This window comes from Drosophila innubila (assembly GCF_004354385.1).
Source record: "Drosophila innubila isolate TH190305 chromosome 2R unlocalized genomic scaffold, UK_Dinn_1.0 1_C_2R, whole genome shotgun sequence".
NCBI classification, from domain to species: domain Eukaryota; kingdom Metazoa; phylum Arthropoda; class Insecta; order Diptera; family Drosophilidae; genus Drosophila; species Drosophila innubila.
Window position 1 is genome coordinate 23454685 of NW_022995374.1, and position 9605 is coordinate 23464289.

Genomic DNA, 9605 nt, shown 5'->3' on the forward strand with positions numbered 1-9605 from the left:
TTAATGAAATTCGCGTCGACATTTAACGTCAACGGTAACAGAAAAAGGGGAAGTGGTATTAGAATCCCTCCCCTATCCCATCAACCCCTTTTCCATCAGCAAGGTGAAGCCGTCAATATAAGTTATCGTATACCTGATGTTCATAAGCCTCACAAATGTAAAGATTTCGAATCGAAATATTTAATTTATCTAGCATAAAACTACAGCAATAATATAGTGGTTTGTGTTGTGGAAACTTTATGATGTAGTAATCTTATTTAGATATCTAATAAATCTAATAAATAGACTAAGTTTCATGATTATCCTAACCAACAATATAATAGACAGAAAATTGATGACTAAACTTAACATTTAATATCTTTCTCAAGGGTTCCTAAAGCAGCTATGTTTATGCTATACCTGTTACTTCGATTTTATCAATAATTTGCTTCATTTTTGAGGATTTTTTTTTTCGCTTGAATTTGACGAATAAAAATCTATTCATCAAAAGAACTTATTTTTAAAACAATGGAAATTAAATTTATTAGCTGAAATGGAATTTGTAAATATTTTTCAGAATATTTGGCTTTACTAATAATGACAATTTTGTAATACAATTCTGACAATATATTATTAACAAAAAGAACAGGAGAGTATCTGTATTTATTGTATTACAGGGTATAATAATAATAAGAACAATTCATGTGAAATACAATTGCAAATCGACGTGTGTCCTGTCGGTAACTGGCAAAACTTTCTCAGCAGTTTCAGTTTGAGTTTCAGCTAAACATTTTTAAAAGCCATAAATCTGTTATGTATATAAATATGTACATTTGTGTGTATATAGGTACATATTTCTATTTGTTGTTACTGTTCTCCTGTGCATTCAAGTCGAAAGACGCACAAGTAGGTCGCATTGCCCTTGTGTGTGTGTGTGTGTGTGTGTGTGTGTGTGTGTGTGTGTGTGTGTGTGTGTGCTACCAAACACGATTTACTGGCTAATTTCTTAGACGTTATCTGCATAATGTGGTATGAGCTGGGCACTTGGCATTCATTTGAATTCATAATTCGACTGAGTAGTCCTTTTGGTTAGCATTTGAATGGAGTACGCAGTGGAAAGTTGTCTTTGTTATTATGGCAATCGATTACTGATTGGTGCCTAGCAGCGGGATTAGCTCAGCTCATCCCTTTGGCACATTCTTGACTGTGTGGCAACTGTATCCTTTGATTCAATTTTGGGCTTAAAGTTCTCCATTGACAACGGAAGCACAGATTAGTTAATTTCATTATGCGGCTGCTTCAACTTCAACAGCCCGTGACTTGACCAGAAATATTTTTAATTACCCTGCCGCCTGTATAAAGCTAAATGTGGCACAGTCAAAGCTGAAGACGAACTCAGACGGACACGGACACGGACCCCGACACCGACACGGATACGAAGACGGAGACGGAAATCAATAAATATGTTTGCAAGCGCAAATTGAAAAACTTGCCAGCCACATTTACTCGTAATATGATTTTTTTCTCTTATTTTATTATCAATTCTTAACTTTTTATTTTCTTCTGGTTTTTGTGGCAAGCGAAAGGAGAATAAGGAATCTAGGAAATATGCATCGTGATTTCTTTTCCCTTTAAACTTTGCAGTCCGCACTAAAACAAAGGCTCAACAAAAGGCTGCTTGCCGGAGGCGTAAGCCACTTGAAGCAAAAATGAAGACGAAGGCAAAGGATATGAAGGCAAGAGAGGGGAGGGAGGCGTATCAGTAAGAGGGGGCAAAGGGGCGTACTCGAGGCACTCATTCATTCATTCGTAAAGGCTTTAGCAGTAAAATAAACGTGCATTGATGCGGAAAATGTGCTACGCACGACGCGACGACTTTTCCCCGCTTTCCCGCTTCCCTCCACCATTGGCCCATTGGCCAATCTCAAACCACGCCCGGAAGGTTTAGGCAACGACAGTTTCCTCCTTTGGAGTCGATACATTTTTGGAAGTTTTAAAGTTGCACTTGAGTGGCTTACCAAAAGACGAACAATAAGGAGAGTTCAAAGCGAGTAAGAAGAAGGGGGTGTGGGAGCACCTGAAGTGCCACTGACATTGCCAAGCACTGAAGCATCCATCGTTGCCAAGCGCTTCCAAGCCACTTCATCATTCAGGCGTAAATTTTACTTTACGCAAATACGCGTAAATCTTGCAAGCGAGAAGTTACCAATATCCCAGCTCCTGTTCCTGTTCCTGCTCCTGCTCCTGCCCCTCCCACAACTGCTGCTCCTTCTGTTGACCTCTTGGGTGCTGCGATCGTGTTTCATATTTATGTGCCGCACTCTGGCACACTCTGTGGCAAGAAATTCAATAAATCCGCCTCACTTACTTCTCCTCTCGCTCTGGCACTTTGCTTATTTACTCACTATTTATTTATTTGCTGCCACAATCAGTGTCAGCATATGAATCACCGACCATTTGTTTGCTACATGAATGCTTTAAGAATTCTAGCAACTTTGTTAATTCCTATATCAAATACGCACCTAAACCTGCAAGTCGAACATTCAATAGTTTGCCTAACTCAATTTGTCAGAAGTTAAAGCAGCTGCTTCAATGTCCTGAGCAATGCTAATTAGTGCAATTTCTACAAGGATATATACAGTATTAGAGGGCTGTGTGTTGGGTCCAGCTGAATGAGACGAGCAGTGATCATAAATGAAATTATCGACGCATAAATTATGAGCTGGCAATCGACTTTAAGCGTGTGCCATGGGCGTGGCAGGATAGCACGAAACAGGACGAAACTTTTGCCTGCCTCGCTCGAGGCTGAAAATAATTGATTAGAAACGAACGTGATTGTTAACTTTTTGCATATGTAATTTCGTCTTGGCTAAGAGCCCAGTCAACCTCTCATACTCAGTCGCTGTGAATGTAAACATATTTACAGCTATGGCCATACAAATAGCACAATTTAAATATATATATATTAAACCAATTTCTTTATTTTATTATTTATTTATTATGCTTAAAGTGTTGAGACATCAAATTAAATGCATTGAAAAATATTGAATATAAATAAATACTTACATTTACTAATCTTATTTTATTTCAAAAATGTTTCTAGTGCTAAATAAGATGCATATAACATTGTAATATAACAATAAACTATATAATTTAATAGAATAACAAACATAATAAACCGTTCGTTGGTAATTATAATATTAAAAAAAAGAAATTCATCTCTTATCTGTGCTTTTCTATAATTGTAACTATTTGTGTGGCCATGGCTGTATGTATGTGGCGAAAGGGTGCAACAGTGCGTATGAGTAATGTGAATAGCGAGGGGATGCTATTAGCCATAAGCAAGGAGCACAGTTGCCATTATGCTCGCTGCTGCCTAAGCAACATTTGCCTCTCAATCTCTTCTTGTCTCTCTCGCTCTCTCGCTCAGCCACTCACAGAATGCAAATTTACAGTTACATGCTTCGATTGGCAATTTAATAAGGTAACTTTTTTCAGAGCATGAGCTGAGCTCAGTCGGAGCTAAAGTAACGGTTGCCATTTTCTGTGGCGACTCCAACTTCCACAAGCACCGCTTAACCGCTCACACACACACACACACGCACACCCATACAATATATATGTCTGGGTGTGTATATATGAGCACATAGCGGCTAAAACGCGTTCACACAGAAACTGACGTGCTTTACATATTTAATGTTTAACTGTAAATTAGGTTAAAATGTGTTTGCAAAAGCCGTTTTGCACTGAAAGGATTTCAACGTGCAAACTTTGCACACATATCCGCATCGGCTGCCTACCTATCCCTCACCCCCTCTGTCCCTTACTCTCTCTCTCTCTCTCTAGTCCCCTCTTCCTCCCACTATTAGCCCCTGTGGCTGAGTTCGGACCAAGTTTTTTCCTTTGTGCTCTGCAAAAATGTTTGCCTTCCATTTACTTTGCACGCGCGCTTTAAGATTTGCCCAACAATCGCACTCACTCACACACTCTCTCTCTCTCTCTCGCGCTCTCGCTGGCTCTCACTCATCGGTCGACCCTCTCCAGGGACTGTGACGCCACTGACCTTCGCAATGGACCACATCCAACTTAATGGTGCATTGGTGCTGCTTAGCAAAATGCTGGACAGCTGGGATTCAAACCCGGAAAACTGCTCACGCATTAATTAATAATTTATGCCTCTATTATAGTATGTGTGGGAGTATTATGTATGTGTGTTCGTGTTGTGAGCCTGTTCAAGTGCATTTGCACACGCATTTAAAATAATTTCATTTGCTGACGTCAACGGCATTAACAGTTTGTACTTTATTCACGTTGCCACCAGAGTTGCCAACTACTGACAAGTTCTGATTATTTATAAATGTAGCCAAGTCTCTTAAAGTAAAATTATTTAATCTTATTTGACCTCCAAGCCGCAGACCTTTCAATTTAGTTTTTTTTTTTGTTATTATTAAACAAGAATAACCATTTCAAACTTTTTAAGAATCTATCTTAATAAAATAAATTTATTGAACTTATAATTAAATTGAACTTACAATTAAAGAATCATATTCATTTAATAATTTATTTGTTGACAAAAATTAAAATAAAATTAATCATAATAAATTCAAATAAAAACTTAAGTTTCAAATGGAAACTGAAATTATGAAAACCAATAAAATAAAAAACCACAGGATATTTAAATAATTTTTTTAACCTATTTCGATTTAATGGTCTTATTCTGTCGCCCCATTGAACATAATATTATTTAATAATATGAACTCATTATATTATTGTATTGCACTTAAAAAATTTTATAAACTTTTAAGCAATTTACAAAAGAATAAAAAAATTTAAAATTATAACATATATGTCATGTGTGAGAGTAAACTTGAGAGTATTAATGAGTGGTCAACTTTGAAATAAATTAAACTTCCGGAATCACAAGGACTTACTTGACAACAAACTAATTAGACAAATACACTCGTAAACATATTTTGTATGGGAAATGAAATTAAAGGTTTTGTCAGATTTTGGATTGCTTCCCCAAGGGAAATGCAATTTATGCGTTGTTTTTGAAATTGCTACTCTTCTTGTTCGGCTCACAAGGCAATAAAATTGAACAAATTTTATTTACAAATTTGTATTTTTTATTAGCACATTCAATATGCAAAGCACACACACATACGCACACACACACATACACAAACAGACAGCAGGAGGAAGAACACGAATTGTTTTCTCGTAAAAATACAAAATTCTTCATTTTACTTTTCAATACGAAATATTTATAGACTTTAAGGATAAGCTGAGCAGAAACATGAAAATGCATTTACATAACAGAGAAACGCCATGTGAACGGGAGGCGGCATCAGCGTGGGCGTGGCAGCTGCCGTCTTTTGCCAATATTCAGTTCAGTATCCAAAGACAGACAGACGGACTAAGAGGCAGAGAGGCAGAGCGGCAGAGATGGCGAAGAAAGCCGGGCAGACAAAACAGAGCACAAGACACAAGCAGGAAAATGTAATCTCAGCCAAGCGAAGCAAACTTCCGGCAAACACTGGAACGGACGCTTCAATGTATTGGATACGGGAAATGGCAGCAATTGGCAACAGTGCAAGAGCTGCTGCCTCCAGCTACAGATACAGCTGCAGATGCAGTTACAGCTTCAAAATCAGCTCCACATTCAGTAGCAGGTCCAGGTTCAGGTCCTGCTCCAGGTCTTGGCTCAGGTCCGGCTGCTGTTGCTGATGCTGCAGCTGCGACTGCGTCTGCGTCTTTGATGCATCTCGACCATATGGAAGGGAATTACATTCGCTGAACCATAGCCGAGCACATCCCAACAACAATGGCAACGGTAACAACATTGTCAACTCTGCACAGAGATAAAATATGGGGTACTACAAATAAGTTTGAATGATCTAAAATTAAGTATTCACATGAATTCGATTATTTAAAATTACTTAACCAATTAAAATAATCTTTTTATTAAAAAAAAAATGGTTAACAAAGTAAATTTCAAGATTTATTAGAAATTCTTTATTAAAAATCAGTTGGACCGTGCCATCTAGCTCGATCTTGGACTCTAGACGTGCAAGGACTTTTCCCTGTCAGTACAAATTAAGACTTATGTCTGTGGTAATGTTTAGTATTACATTTATTAATCTTTTTAAATGTGAGTGTATTTTTTATACGAAAGTGGGAAAGGCTATAGTAGAGTTTACGACCATGGGATACCCGTTACTTATTTCAATACATATAAAAGTACTTTAAGGAAATTACTACCTAATAAAAGCTACTGCTTACTTTTAGGTGATTGTAATGGAATAATAACTTTATTAATAACTTTGGCTAGCTATTACTCCCGTTCTACTTGTCTGATCTTGTTGCGGTTAAGTGAGATTATAGATAATTTTAATATATAACGTTTTTTACCATAAAAACTGTATTATCTTTAAATCTGTGGTTGTGGTGGCTTTTCGCAATTTTTGGGGCGAAAATGGGCGTAGCTTAAATTGAACACAAACTTGATCTGCGTGGGGTCTATAGAAATTTGTGGGTAAAAGTTTGGTATCTCTATCTCTTATAGTCTCTGAGATCTAGGCGCTCACACAGACGGACAGACAGACAGACGGATAGACGGACAGACACACATGGCTATATCGACTCGGCTGTTGATGCTGATCAAGAAAATATATACTTTATGGGGTCGAAGAAGCCTGTTACATGTATTCCAACGAACACAATATACCCTTTAACTTATTTTTTAAGTAACGGGTATAATTAACAAACATATTTATCAGAGCGAACAATTTAGTTAAATCTTTAAACAAAATTTTTTATTGATTATTAAGAATAAGCTTTAAATTTAGATATGATTATTTGAAATTCTTAAGTTTTCAGACTTATGAAATTGTACTTGACACAAAATCGTAATTTAGTAATTTGCATCATATTGAGTGTGAGAATCGAGCCCAGTTGCTTGACACTCTAAAGTCGTCAACCTGTCAGATAATTAGAACTTCAGATTGTTAAAAAACTGGATGTGATTCCCACTCTGCAACTGTTAAATACCTGTCTTGTTAAAAATCCTGCTAAGACACTAAAAACGCTTTAGTAAGCATGTAACATGCTCATAAAAATAGAATAATAATGGATCAAAAAAAAAAGGAAAATATTGAGTAATCAAGTTAGAAATGTGAGGTTTGAGGTACGAAATACTTGATACATTTTCGCTCTGTGTATTTCTATTGCAATGTGGGCGTGACACTTTCACAGCTGTCTGGGTAAAGTTCTTCGGTTGATTTGTCCTCTACTCACCCCTACCGAGCTCAAGGAAGTTCTCTCTTTCATTTTCCCGTTCGATTGAACACTTTGACTGTGATTGTCATGCCACAGGGAGCTAATATGATATGCAAGTGCATAAACGACTTTGGAAATAACTAAACATATCCGTGATATGACCACCTGCTGTTGCATGCAACAACAGCTGATACCGTACATATATGTACGTATGTAATTTTAGTGCATGAGAGCTTCTCCAAACTTTAATTTCTATGCTCTTGGAGATGAAAACATTTTCAACAAACTTTTGCCATTCGGCCTAGAGATTTGTGTGGGAAACTGAGAACGAAAGTTGTGGGTTGTGTTTGGTCAACGTCAAGCCACAGGGTGCCACGCCCACACGCACACATACACACACAGATTGCCCTAATTCTATTTACATTTTCCTATTTTTTAATATTTTTGTGCAACTTGTATGCGGTATTTTAAATTCAATAACTACAGCTCAAAAATACTTTTTTCACATGCGAATGCATATTTGTATTTGTTATTTTATATATGTATGTATATATGCCAATAAATAAGCATTACAATGGAGTTCGCTTTAGTTTTAGTAATTTTTAGTTGAGCAACGAAAGTTTTAAGCGGTTCCTTCTATCCTCCACCCATCCTTCGATTGATGTGGAATTTTCATTGAATAAAGCGATTTTATGTAGAATGAAACTAGCCAAAGTTCTGATTGACTCAGCCGCTAAGCATGCAGTAATAAAAATAGCTAAAATGTAGCTATATAATGGCAATACACTAAATAACATTCCGTATATCCTGTCTGCACCCCGGGCTGTAGTCTCCTAATGTGTTGCCAGAGTTTAAAGCAGCCAATAAATTATTAATAGCCCGGGCATTGATTGGAAAAGTTTTCAAATATGTTGCCACTTTTCTACACGAATAATTTGAGAGCATTTTCAAAAACACCACACACAGGCACACACACACAAACACACACACACACATCTACTCACAAGGACATCAGTAGTTGAGCAGGAGAAGGAGGAGAAGGAAGGCACTTGGCTTATTATTAAAGTCAAGTTTGGGGTTTCCAGCTTATTTACTCGCAACTATGCACCTCGAACTCCATCAGCTGCCTCCACTTTTTATTTGCCACTCCCCTCCTTTTAGACTTGGCTGTCTTGTAAATATTTGCTTGTTTATTCTGTGGCAATTTATTTTTGCAATATTATTTGATAGCCAAGCCAATCCTTACATAGCAACTGCATTAGGTTTCCACAGATCGTTGAAAATATTTTCGAATTTAATTTGTTTGCTTTAGGGTTTTATCGGTCAACGAGAAAGGGGAAAAAGAGTGTGGGGGACAGAGGACTAGCAGCCATAAGCCTTAATTTATAACTGCTGCTCCAACCATTGCAATTAGAAGTAAAAAAGGATACGCTTTCCACCTGTACAACTGCGCGTATACTGAATATTGCGCATACGCCGCATTGTGCCGCCTCGAGCTGTGTATTTGCCCTGCTCGATGCGTTTGTGCTTGGCCGCAAGAATTATATGTTTGTACGAGCTTGGCTTATTGCTAGCCAGCAGCAGTAGATAGAGATGGCAAGAGAGTGTGAAAGAGAGAGAGAGAGAGGAGAGAGAAAGCTCATAAACTATGCACTGTCAGAGCCCCTGCAGACATGCCAAATGCGAGTGGCCTTATAAATTTAATGCCATTTATTGGCGGCCCGCACTCAAAGGACGACTCTGAATTCCTGAATAAGAAGAGCGAATATCCCACATATCTGCCATGATTAGAATATGCCACCGTCCCACGTGTGCAACATCAGACGCCACTTCAAGTGGTCTAAAATGTTTTCTTCCATATGTATTTTCCTTGGATTTTGTCACAAGGCTCTTCGAGCAACTCCTTGAACTTCAAGATGGCGACCATACCTCTCCACTTCGGATTGTTCCTCTTTTGTTTGATGTTGTTTTTGTTTTTTTTTGTTGCTTTTCTTCCTCATCTTCCTCTTCTTCTTGCTGTGTTCAGACTTTACAACAAATTGCATACAAAAATGGCTGCAATTTGCATTCGACTGTCAGAGTGAGAGACGAGAGGAAACAAGAGAAAAGAGAAGAGAAGCCGCGTTGCCGCCCAAATTTCGCCCTTATTTTGGCATGTGTCGCACATTCATCGTCTTTGGCTTTCTCTACTTTTACCATACTGTCCCATAACAAAGGGTAAGGTCATTTTATGATAAGCTTTGAAACAAATGAAGAGAAAGTCGATTCGTTCTTACCACAAATACATTGAGCTGCAAGCATATTTTGCGATGCTGTAGAAAAGTCTTCGGGGAGGTATTCTTTTTCTT